Here is a 9,246-nt window from a genome sequence, read left to right as displayed (position 1 = left end):
CTTGCTTTTTCAATAAAACATCTAAATGAGAATCCTTGGATGAGGAGGAGGGAGAAAGTGAGAAATTTTGGCTATAAAGGTTTATATTTTAAATATCTCTCTCTCAGGAGCTGAAAGCCCATCCCAGGTTCCCTGGGCAGAAATTTCTGTGTTTTCCATCACAAACTGTCTCACACATCCCACCAGTAATCCTGGAGGTGGTGCTTGAAGGAGGTGGTGCACCTGGTTAGCAACGCAACGCTGTATGACCGATGCACAACAGCCTGTGGAGATCAAGGAGGTGAACCCCACAGGTCAGTTTCCCAGGATACAGTCACCATCTCCCCTTGCCTCCACCAGCACTGAGCCCAGCCTCAGCTCTAAGGAGGAGCATTTCCTAATGTACTACAGTCAGGGAGCTGACAGGGAAAAAACATATGGGAAGAAAACCTGGATCTTGATAGCTCTGGAGACTTTCTAGGCAAGTATTTTTATATTTGTGAGAAAACCAGCTTCTGTCTGATGCAGCTGTAATGGTTATTTGGGCCAAGTTATGGCAGATGTAAAAACCATCAGTTTGCCTCTGCACTCTCCCATCCCATGGGTTTCAGCCACTCCCCATCAGCCTTCTCACCTTGCTTTTCTCCAGCCTCACTGCAATTTCTTACAAAACAAAATGCTGCACACTGTGAAAACAATTACCAAAATTTAGCCTTTTCTGTTAGTTTTTTTTAACAATGGCTACATTCACCAGCCAGATGTATTTGTACAGTAAGAGTGCAGTAGGCTGTGCAATGTCAGCATTTTCCCTTTCAAAGGCGAGTGATACTGAAACTAACCTCTTTTTCTTAACTTCATCTATTATTTGCTAGCTTTGTTGTTTTATTTTTAATATGCAGTAGGGAGTATTTTAGGAAATGTTTTATCTTCATAGCTTTTTTTTTTGTCCTATAGTAACCCTTTTTAAAATGCTGAGTATATGCTTGCTCAGATAAATGTGCATCTGAACACACAAGCAATTATCCTATTTTCATATAATTAATTTTTTTAAGTTTCTATATGCATTTCCTGCTCATTTGACCATGCAATAATTAATTAGCATTAATTATCTTAGATTGTACCTTCTCCATCTACACACACACTCAATTAGGCAGGCTTTTTACGGTGCACTTCAGAGGGAACACCACAAGCAGTGAAAACGTATCTGTGGTGAGGACACATTTCACACCTGCTAGAGTATTCTGAGAAACTATTACTATTTTTTGAGAAATGCTAAAGCCAAAATCTAAGCCAGAAAACCACCTAGTCTCTACCACATCCATGCTAGAGTCTGATCTTTCTCCCCTCTCCCTCATCCTTCTCCACATCCATGGAGATATTTCCTTCCTGGAAGAGAGGATATTTCCTTCCACTGGATACATCTGTACTTTCAAAGTCCTCTCACTCTCTGGGCCAATTTCATGGCTCTTTGATGTCCACTTGCTCATTTCCCATCATCTTCCATCATCTCCCATCTCCAGCCAGTGCTTGCAAACACCCAGTTTCAAGCCCTTATGCGCCTCGCCCTCCTTATCTCCAGAAGCTCTTTCTTTCCACCTCAGGAGCAGAGGACCAATATCTAGCTAGCTTTACTGCTGGCAGCTGAAAGCGTTTCACCTCTGTGCTGCTAAAAGCTGACTATGTGTTTTGTCACTCTGGGTGAGCACTTTGATTTCCTGCAGGGGGGATGTGCCCACTCAATCCAGGGAGAGGTGTCTGGAGAGACTGTTCTGGTAGTATAAGACATTTGCAGCAAAACCATTTCACCACCTTCAGCCAAGTCCTGCAGCAGTGAGACTGGAGGATGCTGTGGTTCTCACTGCCCTCCTAAATTATTAGGACAAGGAAATTTTCTTGCCAAGGAAATGGCAAGGAAAATTGTCACTCCTGGATAGCTAATGCTATCTGGATGCCACAAAAAAACAACCATAAGTCAATATGAAAGGAAAGAGCAAAGAGTGCAAAAAGCCCAGACAGTGCAGCTCAGCATGGAGGAAGGGAAGTGGTGGCACGATTTTCCTGGAAGACTGACCATGGAAGACAGCGTTCCTGGGACTGAAACTTTTGAAGCACCAGCATGAGGAGTTTAATCATCTGGGCATTGGGGAAAAAAAAAAACAACCAAAACCACCAACCAGAAAAAAACCCAATCTAACCTGCGACTGTGTAGATGAGCATCATACTGATGCTGGAGATGAATCATCTGCCACCTGCGCTGAGTCAGGGCCGTGCCATGGAAGCAGCCAGTGCCAAAGGCAGTGCTGCTGAGCCCCTGCACCTACACACCGGAGGAAAGCGCCCTAAAGCCCCCAGGAGGGAGGAAGGGAGGCAGGGATGGTGGGGCACGTGTGCCTTGACGTGACATCTGTGTATCACTGAGTCAGACCCTGTTCACTGATAAAAGCTTTGGGCACACACGCTGTACACATGCATATGTGCGTGCACATAAATCTGCATATATGCAAGTATATTCACGTATATTGGTGTGACTGCCTATGCAGTCATACATATACCCATAGACAGCATGCATAATGAGGTAGCTATTGGCACTGAGAGATGTTTGTGACTTCTGAGAAACTAAGCATCCTTAAGCTACATGTCATAAACCTATCACTCAGAGGTTGGAGAGGAGTTCCCCTCAGGGCACACAGGCAGCTTCCCATCCCTAGCCTTCCTGGGAGGGCTTGGTCCAGCTACCCTCCCCTGTCCTGTCTCTGCATGGGGGATTAAATTCCCTGGCAGTTTTGTGGTGCTCCTGAGGTATCTGCTTCCTTGGAGAGGAGCTGGCAGTGAGGTAAAGCCCCTTCCTTCGGGGAGATGGGCCCCTTCCCGTGGCAGGAGCCATTTCCTTCCCACAGATGCTGCAAGGAACGAGCCTGGCCTCTAGGCACAGTTGCAGGTGTGAAGCCCCCACACCTGCCCACGCAGCCAGAGACTCAGCTGTGGCAGGGAGGGCACCACCAGCACCCCTCTCCCCCAGCAATACCACAAGGAGATGGGAAGGAACAGGGAAGAGAGGTGCAGGAGCTGTTGTTTCAGTGTTTCAGTCCATTCCTTTGTGGAGCAGAGTGAGGAAGTCCAAGGAGCAGGAAAAGGGAAACATTGAGGAGGGCTCCACATGGCAAATTCCTTCAGAGATTTTTCCTAATATTCAATCTAAACCTCCCCTGGTGTAACTTGAGGCCATTTCCCCTCGTCCTATCACTAGTTGCCTGGGAGAAGAGACCAACCCCCACCTGGCTACAACCTCCTTTCAGGTAGTTGTAGAGATCGGTAAGGTCCCCCATGAGCCTCCTTTTTCACAGGCTAAACAACCCCAGTTCCCTCAGCCTCTCCTCATAGGACTTGTCCTCCAGCCTCTTCACCAGCTTTGTTGCCCTTCTCTGGACATGCTTGAGCATCTAAATGTCTTTCTTGTGGTAAGGGGCCCAGAATACATTTGTATTTTTATATACCTCTATACATGCACTGTTCTTGCTTGAGTTACCTTCATGTTCCCCATTGCCAACACTGCAAGCATGCAACCCTTCCCTCCTGATGGCTCCATTAGCTTCTTCTCCTCTCCAGAGAGCTGCTATGGGGAGGAAAAGTAGGAGCTGTTGTCACTGCTGGTGTCCTCAAGCAGCGAGGTGCAAAACTGGCAAGAAGGGGAGAGTACGGCCAGCTCCCTTTTTGTCCCTCCCCGGAGTACATCCCTCGGCCCACACCTCTCCTGCTGGCCCTGGGACACTGCAGTCCTGACAGGAAAGCTGCCTCTTTTTCAGGTGGTATTGTTCTTTGATGCTTTCCTGGAGGAAAGTCATCTAACTTCTGCAGCTTTTCCTTTCCAGTTTCCCCTCCCCACACTGCCAATAACAGCCTTCTTAAAAACAGCAGGCATTTCTTCCTTGATGTCACTGATGACTAGGCTTGTTCGTATGACAGCACCTGTGGCAGAGGACCCCCATAATTCACACCAGCTTCTGCTTTGGGTAAAAACGATGCAGTCACCCCCTCATGAAGATGGGGGATCTCTGCTGATTCTGGGGGGGATCCCTGACTGCCCCCTGTCACCCTGACTGATTTTTCACAAGCTGAGAGATCAAATCTGCTTCTCATGTTTCCATGTAACAGAGAGATGAAGAGGCTGACCCTGCAGGAAATTTGTGGTCTGGCTGAGGAAGAGCATATTGAGGCTATATCTTGAAGTCATTAGCCTTATATTCAACTGGTGGTCTTAACTTTGCTCCTGAAGCACTTCAGAGCATCCACCAAAATGCCCTTTGGTTCTCCCAGGGTTCTTACATCTACCTGAGGATTTTTAGTGGATGCCTCCCTGTGAGTAGAGCCATTAGGCAAGCCTGGCACTCATTTGTCCCCTCAGCCTCCGTTGAGACCATTTTTGGCAGATGATATTAAACCAAACTGCCTCTAAACAGCCCAGCAGTTCTCCATCCCACCATGCACGTGGGAACCAATCCCCAGGCCAGGCCCATCCCCGGTGCATAGAACTGAAGGAATGAGGGAGGATAGTTTTCACATGTTGGTGGGAAGTAGGTCATAGGATATATCTGCATTTTGTGGCTTCCCAAACCCCTCCAAAAAAAGTGGAAATATACTCAGCAAAGCATCCTGCAAGTCCTCAAGCACGACTTAGGCATATATGATGGCTCTCCTCGACCAGGGATGTGTGTAGCCCTCTCTCAGGAGGCTGTCAACAGGATAACTGTGGTTCATTACTGGGATGTGGCCCTGAGGGTCAGGATTGCAGCAGAGGCTGCAGGAGGGGCTGATGGGAAGAGGGGGCTCTCCTGTTCCCCTTGTTTTATGTCAAGAGGAGGAGTGCAATAGTTTGAGGAGGAAGAATCTCACTGTTCATCTTAGAAAAACACCTTCTCTTCACCTCACTTTCTCCAGGAAGATTTAAGTTTATCCTTGTGCCTAACCCAAACCCCAGCTCCATGAGAGTGAGCTCCCTGCTGTGTCCCTCGTGCTGTCCCCTAGCACCAGGAACACCCCCCAAAAAAATCTTGTGCCTCTCTGAGCTGCGGGAATGCTGGCATCTCCTTCTCCCATGTATCCCTGGAAAACAATAAGGGACAAGGACAGAGGATGAGGAGGGTGGTGGGAGCTGCACACTGATGTCTCCCACACCTAACAAGGCTCACCCTTCTTCTTGGTTGTCCTTGCTGTGGACAACACCAGCCCAAAATCAGGCTGCTGTTGCTCAGCCCCAAGGGAGATCAAGCCCTTCCCCAGTCTGCCCTCTGGGAACCACAGCGTTCTTGTCAGAGCAAAAAAAAAGCCAGAGAAATAACCAAAATGTCCCAACCCAAGCGCTCTGAGATTTGTCTAGATGAGAATTTAAACGTCTGCTAGCCTATCTGCTAACAGCAGAAAGCAGATTGCAAGTGTAACAGAATGCAGTCGAGTCAGACAATTCCAGGGAGAGCACCAGAAGGCTTAATATTAGGACTACTGGCATTCACAGCCTTTGCTAATGACTTAACAATTGTTTGCACTGATTTGGGTTGGCTTCGATGTGTGCAGAGAACAACACTTTCTGTTCAAAACTGGGAGAGACCATCAGGGCTTTTACTGACTATCTGACAGCTGCTTTCTAGAATATTTTCAACATCTTAATGTTAAACGAATGCATCAACAAAATGAACAAACACTCCCTCCTCCCCCCAAAAAGTCAACTCCCCCGATTGCCCTCTCAAAGGATGGACATTTTATAGGCAATTTTCCACCCAGCAGTATTATTACGAAAGAAAAAACACACCTGTAGGACTCAGTGGGATTTAGTGCAATTGAAATCCCACAAAAAGCACCAAAAGAAGAGGTTTCTGCTGCCTAGGGCTACCTCTCTCTGCAGGGAAATCCTTCTCTAAATTGCCCATCTTGCAACTCTTGCACTGCAGGCAGGCTGGGCCACACTATTACTCTCTGAGATTGCTCCCCTGACTTTAAAGTGCCCGTGTATTTAAACTAAAAGCATTTTTCCACATGAGTTTGGTTGCTCGCTGAGCTGCACCAGTTGGTGCCCATCCTTTCTCAGGATGCTCTGCTTTTAAGGTTTATCCTGTACCAGCACAGAGGTGCTTTAGAAAGAGGTCCCAAGCCCTCACCTCCGGAGAAGGAGCACCAAACACAGTAGGCACGTGGGGGTGGCCACCACATATGTGTACACTCCCAGCACATGTATGAGACTAATTAGCATGCAAAACACAAGTAAAGACAGCTCAGTGCCTATTGTTTAGCACCTAACAGCAGGAGGAGTGTCAACATCTTTTTGGGGAGGCTTGGAAATAGATGTTAATCGTTAATTCTCATTTAGCACTTCCCTTGGGATGAGGCCTGGCATACTGTGAGTATATTTTCAAAATCCACTGGCAGAAAGAAAGCCCAAAATTTAAGTGGGGAAAAGTGCATGGGGGGGGAATTAAACCCTTTAAAACCTTGAAAATAACACAACATGCAATAAAATAAATCTATTGGGGGGACAGCCCTAGCCCCTCAGAAGCCTGCAGCATCCTGCCCAGAGCAGGTTTGCTTCTCCTCCCCTCACTGGGCAATAGTACTGACTGCATCTTGTTTTCCCCGCACTCAGCCCAGCCAATATTTGTGGTATCTTAAAACAAGGCATGAGGAAAAGGAGATGGATGCAGGCCTCCTGCTTTCACAACTGCCCTGGGGAGGATATGCCTTAAAAAGAAGGTTTCCACAGCTTGCTGCCTGTGGATGCTGCTACAGCTGTGGTGATGGATGCCAACCATCTCCACAGAAAGAAAAGGTTGTTGCTTTTTTGTGGGACCAGAGGGTGGACTGGAAAGGTGACTGGGAAAGGGAGGAAGGGATGAGAAGGAGGGAGGAACAGAGGAAGATGGGTCCAGGACAAGCCCTTTACCTGGCAGGTTTCATTACACCTCACCCTTCGTACCCAATTTGTACAACGCCGGGACCAACCCTGACCCACCTGTGATCCACACTCAGCCCAAGAGCTAAACCTTTGGAGTCATCTGGTTTCCGAGCATCTTCTCCTTTGAAGGGAGCCCAGAAAGCTGCAACTCAAGATGCCAGTTTTGGAGAAACTTCAAGCAGTCGCAACATGCTCAAACCCCAGATGGTTCAACACAAAAGTGCAAAAGGACAAAATAACATTTTTTAAACAAATCTCACAGGCCTTTGTTGACCAGATCATGGAGGTTTGTACTATTTTAATACCCAACAGGGCACTTGTACACTCCCCTGCCGCAATTCATCACAGCTGGGAGGAAATAACACTCTATTTAACATGCCTCTGCAAAACCCTCCCAGAGCAGATACATCATGATCCAGGCTGCTGCCGGACTTTCTTCCTGGTGGTCTCTGCCATGGGCAGTCCCACCAGGAGCACACACAAGACCAGCCTCTAGGGCACCAGACCATCCACGGAGAGAATGGGGAAACCACTTGGAGCAGGAAAATGCTTCTCCCAGGCCCCAAAGGATGAGGAGATTGTCAAGGCTTCCCTTCAAATTGTCTTCAACTACTAAACAGAAGCAAGCCGTGCCTACACACTTCCTTCTCATGCTGGCAGGTGAGTGTTTGCCTTTTGTATTTCTGTCCAGCACTGTCCTATACCCAGCACTATCACCCAGAGAGCACCAGCCAGGAGCTGAGGCTGCATCCCTGAGCATGGCACCGCTCCTGTTCTCTGCCCCTCAGTGCTCTGCCATGAGGCAGCTCTCTGCCTTCACTGCTGCCATACCTGAGAACTGAAAACAAGCCGGGAAAGCAAGATGGGAGGTAATGAGGGAATTGTTAAAAAAATGCAAACTCCTTGCAGCTGTTGGATCAAGAGAACATGCATACAAGGTCTCTGCGTTCCCACATTGCTCTTTTCCACTCTTCCTCATACACAGGTACTGCCAACAGATGTGCACGAGCCAAAAGGGGTTGGAGGTATCATTAAAACACTGTCCCCTCCACGCACCAGGTGATGCACTTCAGGCACAGGGATAGCATGAGGAGGGAATAGGGATTTTTACCTCCCCATTGCTGATGATTTGCACATAGCAAAACCATGGACTTGGGAGAAAAGTCTCAGTGAGTTTAAATGGACTGAAATGCAAACAATATTAATGCTGGGTGATGTTCAGCTCCCAGATTCTGCCCTCCTCTCCTTGGCAAAGCTTCTCTTCAGTGAGACTCACAGACTCCCACCTGCACCGAAGCCTCCATTGACAAGACACGATTTGTTGCTCAAGAGCTTTGCCAAAGCAGATCGGTATGAAAGAGCCAGCACATTATGTGGGACAGCATTAATGTTATCTTCTGGGCAAAGATTGCATTTGAAATGCAAGAGGAGCAAATGAGAAATTAAGAGTTTTTTTTCAACATGCAAAGTGTGGGCCTCACCTAAGTTTGGGGTGAAGGGGTATTATGTTCATCAACTGAAAATTTTTAAGCTATCTTTCCTGAGACTATATGTATTTATACATATGTATACATTCCTGTCACTAATCTAATATAGACACATATGTACATATACGGTGTCCGCCTTAACTTGAGAGAAGTGTCTTTACCTTCAATGCAGCTGACCTGGCAAAATCTCCCAACAGATGCCCAGAGCTGTTACAAGCATTTGCTTCAGCAAACATCAGCTCTGTTGCCTGTTCATTCTCGCTAATGCAATTAGAACAGATTAACATGGGTGACTAGAAGTGAAAGAAAAATGCACCTCACCATCTCTGTCCCACCCACATATATTAATTTGAGTCCTGCCCTTTTCATAAACTTGTTGCTCTCTTGACCTCCCTCAGATGGAATGCCCTTTTCTTTGTTGCTTGAAAATTAAGAAGAGCTCTGGCAGAGAGGGACAGCCAGCTGAAATACTCAAAGCCACAGGAGCTTTGCAGCAATAGCCCGCAAAGTTTCTTTTACAAGCAAGACATAGGTGGAAGCTTCATGAGCTCACTAGTGGGCTAGCAGCCGCCTCTCTTGACTCCTACATCAATCTCTGGCTTCAAAAGCCCTGGAAGGACTGTGAAAGTAATACCATTACAATTCGTTTGCATGGGACATCTTGCACTTTATCTCTTCACTCTCGAATGCCAGGTGTCTGCTCACTGGATAGACTTCCAGCAACAGGGCAGACATCTTCAGGTTAACTGTTTGTGTCATGCTTTAATCACAGGAACAGCACAAATGAAGTTTGTCTCACAGGCCTTTGTTGACCAGATCATGGAGGTTTGTACTATTTTA

This window comes from Neopelma chrysocephalum, unplaced genomic scaffold (assembly GCF_003984885.1).
Source record: "Neopelma chrysocephalum unplaced genomic scaffold, ASM398488v2 Primary Assembly neopelma1_42b, whole genome shotgun sequence".
NCBI classification, from domain to species: Eukaryota; Metazoa; Chordata; class Aves; order Passeriformes; family Pipridae; genus Neopelma; species Neopelma chrysocephalum.
This window is presented reverse-complemented; position numbering follows the sequence as displayed.